Below are 14,970 nucleotides of genomic sequence, written 5' to 3'. Positions count from 1 at the left end.
CGCCTGAAAGGCCAAGGGAGCCCAACCCAGCAATGCCCAGCCAAGGCCAGGCATTCCAGTGCCTACCCGGGCAAAAACGCCCAAAGCATGCCCCATTCCTTAGCCTATCCAGGCAAAAACGCCCTAAACCAGCCCATTCCAGTGCCTATCCGGGCAAAAACGCCCAAAGCATGCCCATTCCTTAGCCTATCCAGGCAAAAACGCCCAAAACCAGCACATTCCAGTGCCTATCCGGGCAAAAACGCCCTAAACCTGCGCATTCCAGCGCCCCGCAGCATACCACCCTCCTATAGGGTTTGCGCAACCAACCCGCCTAACCACCAGTGGCAACCAAAGGTGCTGTTAGCGACGACTTCTGAAGACGCAACGAGACGCGACGGGTTTGCGCCCAGACGCGACGGGACGTGCGGGATCTGCGCCCAGCCATGCCTACACCCGCCGACTTGCTGCGGGAGCTGCTCGCCCAAGCATGCCTAGCTTGCGAGGCCTGCGTGCAAGGCTAGTGTGCAAGGCTCGTGGGCAAGGCTAGTGCGCAAGGCTAGTGCCCAAGGTCTGTGTGCAAGGCTAGTGCCCAAGGCTAGTGCGCAAGGCTAGTGCCCAAGGCTAGTGAGCAAGGCCTGTGTGCAAGGCTAGTGTGCAAGGCTTGTACGCAAGGCTAGTGTGCAAGGCTGGTGTGCAAGGCTTGTGGGCAAGGCTGGTGCGCAAGGCTAGTGCCCAAGGGTTGTGTGCAAGGCTAGTGCCCAAGGGTAGTGCGCAAGGCTCGTGCCCAAGGCTAGTGCGCAAGGCTTGTGTGCAAGGCTAGTGCGATGGGCCAGTGCCCAAGGCTTGTGAGCAAGGCTTGTATGCATGGCTTGTGTGCAAGGCTTGTGTGCATGGCTTGTGCGCAAGGCTTGTGTCCAAGGCTTTTGTGCAAGGCTCGTGCGCAAGGCTAGTGTGCAAGGCTTGTGCGCATTGGCAGGTAGCCCACCACCATGCACGATCCAAATGCCACTCAAGCGACAACACGGTGCCAAGCCGGGCATGGTGTGCACTCAAAACCAATCAACGGACAGAGGTCATGCGTCATGGGGGGGATCTAGCAAGGCCATGGGGAAGGTCATGGAGGACCTTGGAAGCAAGCGCAAGACGAGAGCGAATCGAACAAGGGGCCAGGACGGGGCCTTGTGCCCATGGTCTTCGCAAGACTGCGTCCAAGGCGCCCGAAAGCCCAAGGGAACCCAAACCCGGCCGACACTTGCAATCGCACATGCTCTCTGCAACACACCATCAATGCCGCCCAACGGGGCCAGCACGAGCAGTCATCCGCGGTCCCCTGGCCCTGCGCACGTTTGTCTTTGAAACCGAGCATCAATGCCACAGAAAGTGCTGGGGCGCCAGCTGGAGCCATCATCCGCGTTGCCATGGCTCGCTTGGCCTTGGCTTGCCAGTCCCCGACACGAGCAATCGCGCATTTTCTTTGCAACCGACCATCAATGCCGCCCAACGAGGCCAGCACGAGCAGTCATCCGCGGTCCCCTGGTCCTGCGCACGTTTGTCTTTAAAACCGAGCATCAATGCCACAGAAAGTGCCGGGGCGCCAGCTGGAGCCATCATCCGCGTTGCCATGGCTCGCTTGGCCTTGGCTTGCCAGTCCCCGACACGAGCAATCGCGCATTTTCTTTGCAACCGACCATCAATGCCGCCCAACGAGGCCAGCACGAGCAGTCATCCGCGGTCCCCTGGCCCTGCGCACGTTTGTCTTTGAAACCGAGCATCAATGCCACAGAAAGTGCCCGGGCTCCAGCTGGAGCCATCATCCGACGTGCCATGGCTTTGGTCCCATGGTCTTCGCAACCGAGCATTCGTGACACCCGACGGGGCCAGGACACCAACCCTTCCGACACGAGCATTCGCGCATGTTCTTTGGCCACACAACGGCGCCAGCACGAGCAAAATCATCAGCGGTGCGGTGGCCTTGCACGGCCTTTTGTCTTTGGAACCAACCATCAGTGCCACGGGAAGTGCCGGAGTCCCGGCATCCGCGGTGCCAAGTCATTGCGCCCTTGGTCTCTGCAGCGGGGCATGCCGGGCACTCCCAACCATTGCAAGCAAGCAAGAAAGAAAGTAAGTAAGTAAGTAAGTATTACATATAGGGGCGGGACATGCGGGGAGTTCTGCGAAACGTGCACTACGGGGCACACGCGTACCTACCGGGGCATACCGACCCCTATTGGGGCACACGTGTGCATATCGGGGCATACCGGGCCTATCAGGGCACACGCGTACATACCGGGGCATACCGAGCCCTACTGGGGCACACGTGCGCATATCGGGGCGTACCAAGCCTATCGGGGCATTCGCATGTATCCCAAGGCATACCGAGTCTATCCGGGCATACGCGTTCATACCGGGGCGTAACGGGCCTATCGGGGCATACTTGGGCATATCCGGGCAAAAAATGCCCAAAACTTGCGCAACCTTGGCAACCGTGGTCCATTCCTCACTATATGCCATGGCCTTGTGCCCATGGTCTTCACAAGACAGCATCCAAGGCGCCTGAAAGGCCAAGGGAGCCCAACCCAGCAATGCCCAGCCAAGGCCAGGCATTCCAGTGCCTGCCCGGGCAAAAACGCCCAAAGCATGCCCCATTCCTTAGCCTATCCAGGCAAAAACGCCCAAAACCAGCCCATTCCAGTGCCTATCCGGGCAAAAACGCCCAAAGCATGCCCATTCCTTAGCCTGTCCAGGCAAAAACGCCCAAAACCAGCACATTCCAGTGCCTATCCGGGCAAAAACGCCCTAAACCTGCGCATTCCAGCGCCCCGCAGCATGCCACCCTCCTATAGGGTTTGCGCAACCAACCCGCCTAACCACCAGTGGCAACCAAAGGTGCTGTTAGCGACGACTTCTGAAGACGCAACGAGACGCGACGGGTTTGCGCCCAGACGCGACGAGACGATGCGGGATCTGCGCCCAACCATGCCTACACCCGCCGACTTGTTGCGGGAGCTGCTTGCCCAAGCATGCCTAGCGTGCAAGGCCTGCGTGCCCAAGGTCTGTGTGCAAGGCTAGTGCCCAAGGCTAGTGCGCAAGGCTAGTGCCCAAGGCTAGTGAGCAAGGCCTGGGTGCAAGGCTAGTGTGCAAGGCTTGTATGCAAGGCTAGTGTGCAAGGCTGCTGTGCAAGGCTTGTGGGCAAGGCTGGTGCGCAAGGCTAGTGCCCAAGGGTTGTGTGCAAGGCTAGTGCCCAAGGCTAGTGTGCAAGGCTCGTGCCCAAGGCTAGTTCGCAAGGCTTGTGTGCAAGGCTAGTGCGATGGGCCAGTGCCCAAGGCTTGTGAGCAAGGCTTGTATGCATGGCTTGTGCGCAAGGCTTGTGTCCAAGGCTTTTGTGCAAGGCTCGTGCGCAAGGCTAGTGTGCAAGGCTTGTGCGCATTGGCAGGTAGCCCACCACCATGCACGATCCAAATGCCACTCACGCGACAACACGGTGCCAAGCCGGGCATGGTGTGCACTCAAAACCAATCAACGGACAGAGGTCATGCGTCATGGGGGGGATCTAGCAAGGCCATGGGGAAGGTCATGGAGGACCTTGGAAGCAAGCGCAAGACGAGAGCGAATCGAACAAGGGGCCAGGACGGGGCCTTGTGCCCATGGTCTTCGCAAGACTGCGTCCAAGGCGCCCGAAAGCCCAAGGGAACCCAAACCCGGCCGACACTTGCAATCGCACATGCTCTCTGCAACACACCATCAATGCCGCCCAACGGGGCCAGCACGAGCAGTCATCCGCGGTCCCCTGGCCCTGCGCACGTTTGTCTTTGAAACCGAGCATCAATGCCACAGAAAGTGCCGGGGCGCCAGCTGGAGCCATCATCCGCGTTGCCATGGCTCGCTTGGCCTTGGCTTGCCAGGCCCCGACAGGAGCAATCGCGCATTTTCTTTGCAACCGACCATCAATGCCGCCCAACGGGGCCAGCACGAGCAGTCATCCGCGGTCCCCTGGCCCTGCGCACGTTTGTCTTTGAAACCGAGCATCAATGCCACAGAAAGTGCCGGGGCGCCAGCTGGAGCCATCATCCGCGTTGCCATGGCTCGCTTGGCCTTGGCTTGCCAGTCCCCGACACGAGCAATCGCGCATTTTCTTTGCAACCGACCATCAATGCCGCCCAACGAGGCCAGCACGAGCAGTCATCCGCGGTCCCCTGGCCCTGCGCACGTTTGTCTTTGAAACCGAGCATCAATGCCACAGAAAGTGCCCGGGCTCCAGCTGGAGCCATCATCCGACGTGCCATGGCTTTGGTCCCATGGTCTTCGCAACCGAGCATTCGTGACACCCGACGGGGCCAGGACACCAACCCTTCCGACACGAGCATTCGCGCATGTTCTTTGGCCACACAACGGCGCCAGCACGAGCAAAATCATCAGCGGTGCGGTGGCCTTGCACGGCCTTTTGTCTTTGGAACCAACCATCAGTGCCACGGGAAGTGCCGGAGTCCCGGCATCCGCGGTGCCAAGTCATTGCGCCCTTGGTCTCTGCAGCGGGGCATGCCGGGCACTCCCAACCATTGCAAGCAAGCAAGAAAGAAAGTAAGTAAGTAAGTAAGTATTACATATAGGGGCGGGACATGCGGGGAGTTCTGCGAAACGTGCACTACGGGGCACACGCGTACCTACCGGGGCATACCGACCCCTATTGGGGCACACGTGTGCATATCGGGGCATACCGGGCCTATCAGGGCACACGCGTACATACCGGGGCATACCGAGCCCTACTGGGGCACACGTGCGCATATCGGGGCGTACCAAGCCTATCGGGGCATTCGCATGTATCCCAAGGCATACCGAGTCTATCCGGGCATACGCGTTCATACCGGGGCGTAACGGGCCTATCGGGGCATACTTGGGCATATCCGGGCAAAAAATGCCCAAAACTTGCGCAACCTTGGCAACCGTGGTCCATTCCTCACTATATGCCATGGCCTTGTGCCCATGGTCTTCACAAGACAGCATCCAAGGCGCCTGAAAGGCCAAGGGAGCCCAACCCAGCAATGCCCAGCCAAGGCCAGGCATTCCAGTGCCTGCCCGGGCAAAAACGCCCAAAGCATGCCCCATTCCTTAGCCTATCCAGGCAAAAACGCCCAAAACCAGCCCATTCCAGTGCCTATCCGGGCAAAAACGCCCAAAGCATGCCCATTCCTTAGCCTGTCCAGGCAAAAACGCCCAAAACCAGCACATTCCAGTGCCTATCCGGGCAAAAACGCCCTAAACCTGCGCATTCCAGCGCCCCGCAGCATGCCACCCTCCTATAGGGTTTGCGCAACCAACCCGCCTAACCACCAGTGGCAACCAAAGGTGCTGTTAGCGACGACTTCTGAAGACGCAACGAGACGCGACGGGTTTGCGCCCAGACGCGACGAGACGATGCGGGATCTGCGCCCAACCATGCCTACACCCGCCGACTTGTTGCGGGAGCTCCTTGCCCAAGCATGCCTAGCGTGCAAGGCCTGCGTGCCCAAGGTCTGTGTGCAAGGCTAGTGCCCAAGGCTAGTGCGCAAGGCTAGTGCCCAAGGCTAGTGAGCAAGGCCTGGGTGCAAGGCTAGTGTGCAAGGCTTGTATGCAAGGCTAGTGTGCAAGGCTGCTGTGCAAGGCTTGTGGGCAAGGCTGGTGCGCAAGGCTAGTGCCCAAGGGTTGTGTGCAAGGCTAGTGCCCAAGGCTAGTGCGCAAGGCTCGTGCCCAAGGCTAGTTCGCAAGGCTTGTGTGCAAGGCTAGTGCGATGGGCCAGTGCCCAAGGCTTGTGAGCAAGGCTTGTATGCATGGCTTGTGCGCAAGGCTTGTGTCCAAGGCTTTTGTGCAAGGCTCGTGCGCAAGGCTAGTGTGCAAGGCTTGTGCGCATTGGCAGGTAGCCCACCACCATGCACGATCCAAATGCCACTCACGCGACAACACGGTGCCAAGCCGGGCATGGTGTGCACTCAAAACCAATCAACGGACAGAGGTCATGCGTCATGGGGGGGATCTAGCAAGGCCATGGGGAAGGTCATGGAGGACCTTGGAAGCAAGCGCAAGACGAGAGCGAATCGAACAAGGGGCCAGGACGGGGCCTTGTGCCCATGGTCTTCGCAAGACTGCGTCCAAGGCGCCCGAAAGCCCAAGGGAACCCAAACCCGGCCGACACTTGCAATCGCACATGCTCTCTGCAACACACCATCAATGCCGCCCAACGGGGCCAGCACGAGCAGTCATCCGCGGTCCCCTGGCCCTGCGCACGTTTGTCTTTGAAACCGAGCATCAATGCCACAGAAAGTGCCGGGGCGCCAGCTGGAGCCATCATCCGCGTTGCCATGGCTCGCTTGGCCTTGGCTTGCCAGGCCCCGACAGGAGCAATCGCGCATTTTCTTTGCAACCGACCATCAATGCCGCCCAACGGGGCCAGCACGAGCAGTCATCCGCGGTCCCCTGGCCCTGCGCACGTTTGTCTTTGAAACCGAGCATCAATGCCACAGAAAGTGCCGGGGCGCCAGCTGGAGCCATCATCCGCGTTGCCATGGCTCGCTTGGCCTTGGCTTGCCAGTCCCCGACACGAGCAATCGCGCATTTTCTTTGCAACCGACCATCAATGCCGCCCAACGAGGCCAGCACGAGCAGTCATCCGCGGTCCCCTGGCCCTGCGCACGTTTGTCTTTGAAACCGAGCATCAATGCCACAGAAAGTGCCCGGGCTCCAGCTGGAGCCATCATCCGACGTGCCATGGCTTTGGTCCCATGGTCTTCGCAACCGAGCATTCGTGACACCCGACGGGGCCAGGACACCAACCCTTCCGACACGAGCATTCGCGCATGTTCTTTGGCCACACAACGGCGCCAGCACGAGCAAAATCATCAGCGGTGCGGTGGCCTTGCACGGCCTTTTGTCTTTGGAACCAACCATCAGTGCCACGGGAAGTGCCGGAGACCCGGCATCCGCGGTGCCAAGTCATTGCGCCCTTGGTCTCTGCAGCGGGGCATGCCGGGCACTCCCAACCATTGCAAGCAAGCAAGCAAGCAAGAAAGAAAGTAAGTAAGTAAGTATTACATATAGGGGCGGGACATGCGGGGAGTTCTGCGAAACGTGCACTACGGGGCACACGCGTACCTACCGGGGCATACCGACCCCTATTGGGGCACACGTGTGCATATCGGGGCATACCGGGCCTATCAGGGCACACGCGTACATACCGGGGCATACCGAGCCCTACTGGGGCACACGTGCGCATATCGGGGCGTACCAAGCCTATCGGGGCATTCGCATGTATCCCAAGGCATACCGAGTCTATCCGGGCATACGCGTTCATACCGGGGCGTAACGGGCCTATCGGGGCATACTTGGGCATATCCGGGCAAAAAATGCCCAAAACTTGCGCAACCTTGGCAACCGTGGTCCATTCCTCACTATATGCCATGGCCTTGTGCCCATGGTCTTCACAAGACAGCATCCAAGGCGCCTGAAAGGCCAAGGGAGCCCAACCCAGCAATGCCCAGCCAAGGCCAGGCATTCCAGTGCCTGCCCGGGCAAAAACGCCCAAAGCATGCCCCATTCCTTAGCCTATCCAGGCAAAAACGCCCAAAACCAGCCCATTCCAGTGCCTATCCGGGCAAAAACGCCCAAAGCATGCCCATTCCTTAGCCTGTCCAGGCAAAAACGCCCAAAACCAGCACATTCCAGTGCCTATCCGGGCAAAAACGCCCTAAACCTGCGCATTCCAGCGCCCCGCAGCATGCCACCCTCCTATAGGGTTTGCGCAACCAACCCGCCTAACCACCAGTGGCAACCAAAGGTGCTGTTAGCGACGACTTCTGAAGACGCAACGAGACGCGACGGGTTTGCGCCCAGACGCGACGAGACGATGCGGGATCTGCGCCCAACCATGCCTACACCCGCCGACTTGTTGCGGGAGCTCCTTGCCCAAGCATGCCTAGCGTGCAAGGCCTGCGTGCCCAAGGTCTGTGTGCAAGGCTAGTGCCCAAGGCTAGTGCGCAAGGCTAGTGCCCAAGGCTAGTGAGCAAGGCCTGGGTGCAAGGCTAGTGTGCAAGGCTTGTATGCAAGGCTAGTGTGCAAGGCTGCTGTGCAAGGCTTGTGGGCAAGGCTGGTGCGCAAGGCTAGTGCCCAAGGGTTGTGTGCAAGGCTAGTGCCCAAGGCTAGTGCGCAAGGCTCGTGCCCAAGGCTAGTTCGCAAGGCTTGTGTGCAAGGCTAGTGCGATGGGCCAGTGCCCAAGGCTTGTGAGCAAGGCTTGTATGCATGGCTTGTGCGCAAGGCTTGTGTCCAAGGCTTTTGTGCAAGGCTCGTGCGCAAGGCTAGTGTGCAAGGCTTGTGCGCATTGGCAGGTAGCCCACCACCATGCACGATCCAAATGCCACTCACGCGACAACACGGTGCCAAGCCGGGCATGGTGTGCACTCAAAACCAATCAACGGACAGAGGTCATGCGTCATGGGGGGGATCTAGCAAGGCCATGGGGAAGGTCATGGAGGACCTTGGAAGCAAGCGCAAGACGAGAGCGAATCGAACAAGGGGCCAGGACGGGGCCTTGTGCCCATGGTTTTCGCAAGACTGCGTCCAAGGCGCCCGAAAGCCCAAGGGAACCCAAACCCGGCCGACACTTGCAATCGCACATGCTCTCTGCAACACACCATCAATGCCGCCCAACGGGGCCAGCACGAGCAGTCATCCGCGGTCCCCTGGCCCTGCGCACGTTTGTCTTTGAAACCGAGCATCAATGCCACAGAAAGTGCCGGGGCGCCAGCTGGAGCCATCATCCGCGTTGCCATGGCTCGCTTGGCCTTGGCTTGCCAGGCCCCGACAGGAGCAATCGCGCATTTTCTTTGCAACCGACCATCAATGCCGCCCAACGGGGCCAGCACGAGCAGTCATCCGCGGTCCCCTGGCCCTGCGCACGTTTGTCTTTGAAACCGAGCATCAATGCCACAGAAAGTGCCGGGGCGCCAGCTGGAGCCATCATCCGCGTTGCCATGGCTCGCTTGGCCTTGGCTTGCCAGTCCCCGACAGGAGCAATCGCGCATTTTCTTTGCAACCGACCATCAATGCTGCCCAACGAGGCCAGCACGAGCAGTCATCCGCGGTCCCCTGGCCCTGCGCATGTTTGTCTTTGAAACCGAGCATCAATGCCACAGAAAGTGCCGGGGCGCCAGCTGGAGCCATCATCCGACGTGCCATGGCTTTGGTCCCATGGTCTTCGCAACCGAGCATTCGTGACACCCGACGGGGCCAGGACACCAACCCTTCCGACAGGAGCATTCGCGCATGTTCTTTGGCCACACAACGGCGCCAGCACGAGCAAAATCATCAGCGGTGCGGTGGCCTTGCACGGCCTTTTGTCTTTGGAACCAACCATCAGTGCCACGGGAAGTGCCGGAGTCCCGGCATCCGCGGTGCCAAGTCATTGCGCCCTTGGTCTCTGCAGCGGGGCATGCCGGGCACTCCCAACCATTGCAAGCAAGCAAGAAAGAAAGTAAGTAAGTAAGTAAGTATTACATATAGGGGCGGGACATGCGGGGAGTTCTGCGAAACGTGCACTACGGGGCACACGCGTACCTACCGGGGCATACCGACCCCTATTGGGGCACACGTGTGCATATCGGGGCATACCGGGCCTATCAGGGCACACGCGTACATACCGGGGCATACCGAGCCCTACTGGGGCACACGTGCGCATATCGGGGCGTACCAAGCCTATCGGGGCATTCGCATGTATCCCAAGGCATACCGAGTCTATCCGGGCATACGCGTTCATACCGGGGCGTAACGGGCCTATCGGGGCATACTTGGGCATATCCGGGCAAAAAATGCCCAAAACTTGCGCAACCTTGGCAACCGTGGTCCATTCCTCACTATATGCCATGGCCTTGTGCCCATGGTCTTCACAAGACAGCATCCAAGGCGCCTGAAAGGCCAAGGGAGCCCAACCCAGCAATGCCCAGCCAAGGCCAGGCATTCCAGTGCCTGCCCGGGCAAAAACGCCCAAAGCATGCCCCATTCCTTAGCCTATCCAGGCAAAAACGCCCAAAACCAGCCCATTCCAGTGCCTATCCGGGCAAAAACGCCCAAAGCATGCCCATTCCTTAGCCTGTCCAGGCAAAAACGCCCAAAACCAGCACATTCCAGTGCCTATCCGGGCAAAAACGCCCTAAACCTGCGCATTCCAGCGCCCCGCAGCATGCCACCCTCCTATAGGGTTTGCGCAACCAACCCGCCTAACCACCAGTGGCAACCAAAGGTGCTGTTAGCGACGACTTCTGAAGACGCAACGAGACGCGACGGGTTTGCGCCCAGACGCGACGAGACGATGCGGGATCTGCGCCCAACCATGCCTACACCCGCCGACTTGTTGCGGGAGCTGCTTGCCCAAGCATGCCTAGCGTGCAAGGCCTGCGTGCCCAAGGTCTGTGTGCAAGGCTAGTGCCCAAGGCTAGTGCGCAAGGCTAGTGCCCAAGGCTAGTGAGCAAGGCCTGGGTGCAAGGCTAGTGTGCAAGGCTTGTATGCAAGGCTAGTGTGCAAGGCTGCTGTGCAAGGCTTGTGGGCAAGGCTGGTGCGCAAGGCTAGTGCCCAAGGGTTGTGTGCAAGGCTAGTGCCCAAGGCTAGTGCGCAAGGCTCGTGCCCAAGGCTAGTTCGCAAGGCTTGTGTGCAAGGCTAGTGCGATGGGCCAGTGCCCAAGGCTTGTGAGCAAGGCTTGTATGCATGGCTTGTGCGCAAGGCTTGTGTCCAAGGCTTTTGTGCAAGGCTCGTGCGCAAGGCTAGTGTGCAAGGCTTGTGCGCATTGGCAGGTAGCCCACCACCATGCACGATCCAAATGCCACTCACGCGACAACACGGTGCCAAGCCGGGCATGGTGTGCACTCAAAACCAATCAACGGACAGAGGTCATGCGTCATGGGGGGGATCTAGCAAGGCCATGGGGAAGGTCATGGAGGACCTTGGAAGCAAGCGCAAGACGAGAGCGAATCGAACAAGGGGCCAGGACGGGGCCTTGTGCCCATGGTCTTCGCAAGACTGCGTCCAAGGCGCCCGAAAGCCCAAGGGAACCCAAACCCGGCCGACACTTGCAATCGCACATGCTCTCTGCAACACACCATCAATGCCGCCCAACGGGGCCAGCACGAGCAGTCATCCGCGGTCCCCTGGCCCTGCGCACGTTTGTCTTTGAAACCGAGCATCAATGCCACAGAAAGTGCCGGGGCGCCAGCTGGAGCCATCATCCGCGTTGCCATGGCTCGCTTGGCCTTGGCTTGCCAGGCCCCGACAGGAGCAATCGCGCATTTTCTTTGCAACCGACCATCAATGCCGCCCAACGGGGCCAGCACGAGCAGTCATCCGCGGTCCCCTGGCCCTGCGCACGTTTGTCTTTGAAACCGAGCATCAATGCCACAGAAAGTGCCGGGGCGCCAGCTGGAGCCATCATCCGCGTTGCCATGGCTCGCTTGGCCTTGGCTTGCCAGTCCCCGACACGAGCAATCGCGCATTTTCTTTGCAACCGACCATCAATGCCGCCCAACGAGGCCAGCACGAGCAGTCATCCGCGGTCCCCTGGCCCTGCGCACGTTTGTCTTTGAAACCGAGCATCAATGCCACAGAAAGTGCCCGGGCTCCAGCTGGAGCCATCATCCGACGTGCCATGGCTTTGGTCCCATGGTCTTCGCAACCGAGCATTCGTGACACCCGACGGGGCCAGGACACCAACCCTTCCGACACGAGCATTCGCGCATGTTCTTTGGCCACACAACGGCGCCAGCACGAGCAAAATCATCAGCGGTGCGGTGGCCTTGCACGGCCTTTTGTCTTTGGAACCAACCATCAGTGCCACGGGAAGTGCCGGAGTCCCGGCATCCGCGGTGCCAAGTCATTGCGCCCTTGGTCTCTGCAGCGGGGCATGCCGGGCACTCCCAACCATTGCAAGCAAGCAAGAAAGAAAGTAAGTAAGTAAGTAAGTATTACATATAGGGGCGGGACATGCGGGGAGTTCTGCGAAACGTGCACTACGGGGCACACGCGTACCTACCGGGGCATACCGACCCCTATTGGGGCACACGTGTGCATATCGGGGCATACCGGGCCTATCAGGGCACACGCGTACATACCGGGGCATACCGAGCCCTACTGGGGCACACGTGCGCATATCGGGGCGTACCAAGCCTATCGGGGCATTCGCATGTATCCCAAGGCATACCGAGTCTATCCGGGCATACGCGTTCATACCGGGGCGTAACGGGCCTATCGGGGCATACTTGGGCATATCCGGGCAAAAAATGCCCAAAACTTGCGCAACCTTGGCAACCGTGGTCCATTCCTCACTATATGCCATGGCCTTGTGCCCATGGTCTTCACAAGACAGCATCCAAGGCGCCTGAAAGGCCAAGGGAGCCCAACCCAGCAATGCCCAGCCAAGGCCAGGCATTCCAGTGCCTGCCCGGGCAAAAACGCCCAAAGCATGCCCCATTCCTTAGCCTATCCAGGCAAAAACGCCCAAAACCAGCCCATTCCAGTGCCTATCCGGGCAAAAACGCCCAAAGCATGCCCATTCCTTAGCCTGTCCAGGCAAAAACGCCCAAAACCAGCACATTCCAGTGCCTATCCGGGCAAAAACGCCCTAAACCTGCGCATTCCAGCGCCCCGCAGCATGCCACCCTCCTATAGGGTTTGCGCAACCAACCCGCCTAACCACCAGTGGCAACCAAAGGTGCTGTTAGCGACGACTTCTGAAGACGCAACGAGACGCGACGGGTTTGCGCCCAGACGCGACGAGACGATGCGGGATCTGCGCCCAACCATGCCTACACCCGCCGACTTGTTGCGGGAGCTGCTTGCCCAAGCATGCCTAGCGTGCAAGGCCTGCGTGCCCAAGGTCTGTGTGCAAGGCTAGTGCCCAAGGCTAGTGCGCAAGGCTAGTGCCCAAGGCTAGTGAGCAAGGCCTGGGTGCAAGGCTAGTGTGCAAGGCTTGTATGCAAGGCTAGTGTGCAAGGCTGCTGTGCAAGGCTTGTGGGCAAGGCTGGTGCGCAAGGCTAGTGCCCAAGGGTTGTGTGCAAGGCTAGTGCCCAAGGCTAGTGCGCAAGGCTCGTGCCCAAGGCTAGTTCGCAAGGCTTGTGTGCAAGGCTAGTGCGATGGGCCAGTGCCCAAGGCTTGTGAGCAAGGCTTGTATGCATGGCTTGTGCGCAAGGCTTGTGTCCAAGGCTTTTGTGCAAGGCTCGTGCGCAAGGCTAGTGTGCAAGGCTTGTGCGCATTGGCAGGTAGCCCACCACCATGCACGATCCAAATGCCACTCACGCGACAACACGGTGCCAAGCCGGGCATGGTGTGCACTCAAAACCAATCAACGGACAGAGGTCATGCGTCATGGGGGGGATCTAGCAAGGCCATGGGGAAGGTCATGGAGGACCTTGGAAGCAAGCGCAAGACGAGAGCGAATCGAACAAGGGGCCAGGACGGGGCCTTGTGCCCATGGTCTTCGCAAGACTGCGTCCAAGGCGCCCGAAAGCCCAAGGGAACCCAAACCCGGCCGACACTTGCAATCGCACATGCTCTCTGCAACACACCATCAATGCCGCCCAACGGGGCCAGCACGAGCAGTCATCCGCGGTCCCCTGGCCCTGCGCACGTTTGTCTTTGAAACCGAGCATCAATGCCACAGAAAGTGCCGGGGCGCCAGCTGGAGCCATCATCCGCGTTGCCATGGCTCGCTTGGCCTTGGCTTGCCAGGCCCCGACAGGAGCAATCGCGCATTTTCTTTGCAACCGACCATCAATGCCGCCCAACGGGGCCAGCACGAGCAGTCATCCGCGGTCCCCTGGCCCTGCGCACGTTTGTCTTTGAAACCGAGCATCAATGCCACAGAAAGTGCCGGGGCGCCAGCTGGAGCCATCATCCGCGTTGCCATGGCTCGCTTGGCCTTGGCTTGCCAGTCCCCGACACGAGCAATCGCGCATTTTCTTTGCAACCGACCATCAATGCCGCCCAACGAGGCCAGCACGAGCAGTCATCCGCGGTCCCCTGGCCCTGCGCACGTTTGTCTTTGAAACCGAGCATCAATGCCACAGAAAGTGCCCGGGCTCCAGCTGGAGCCATCATCCGACGTGCCATGGCTTTGGTCCCATGGTCTTCGCAACCGAGCATTCGTGACACCCGACGGGGCCAGGACACCAACCCTTCCGACACGAGCATTCGCGCATGTTCTTTGGCCACACAACGGCGCCAGCACGAGCAAAATCATCAGCGGTGCGGTGGCCTTGCACGGCCTTTTGTCTTTGGAACCAACCATCAGTGCCACGGGAAGTGCCGGAGACCCGGCATCCGCGGTGCCAAGTCATTGCGCCCTTGGTCTCTGCAGCGGGGCATGCCGGGCACTCCCAACCATTGCAAGCAAGCAAGCAAGCAAGAAAGAAAGTAAATAAGTAAGTATTACATATAGGGGCGGGACATGCGGGGAGTTCTGCGAAACGTGCACTACGGGGCACACGCGTACCTACCGGGGCATACCGACCCCTATTGGGGCACACGTGTGCATATCGGGGCATACCGGGCCTATCAGGGCACACGCGTACATACCGGGGCATACCGAGCCCTACTGGGGCACACGTGCGCATATCGGGGCGTACCAAGCCTATCGGGGCATTCGCATGTATCCCAAGGCATACCGAGTCTATCCGGGCATACGCGTTCATACCGGGGCGTAACGGGCCTATCGGGGCATACTTGGGCATATCCGGGCAAAAAATGCCCAAAACTTGCGCAACCTTGGCAACCGTGGTCCATTCCTCACTATATGCCATGGCCTTGTGCCCATGGTCTTCACAAGACAGCATCCAAGGCGCCTGAAAGGCCAAGGGAGCCCAACCCAGCAATGCCCAGCCAAGGCCAGGCATTCCAGTGCCTGCCCGGGCAAAAACGCCCAAAGCATGCCCCATTCCTTAGCCTATCCAGGCAAAAACGCCCAAAACCAGCCCATTCCAGTGC

The sequence above is a fragment of the Tasmannia lanceolata genome, unplaced genomic scaffold, assembly GCF_043159265.1.
Source record: "Tasmannia lanceolata isolate RefF3 unplaced genomic scaffold, GAP_Taslan_0.1 ptg000160l, whole genome shotgun sequence".
In the NCBI taxonomy this organism is placed as follows: Eukaryota; Viridiplantae; Streptophyta; class Magnoliopsida; order Canellales; family Winteraceae; genus Tasmannia; species Tasmannia lanceolata.
Note: the sequence above shows the minus strand (reverse complement) of the source record.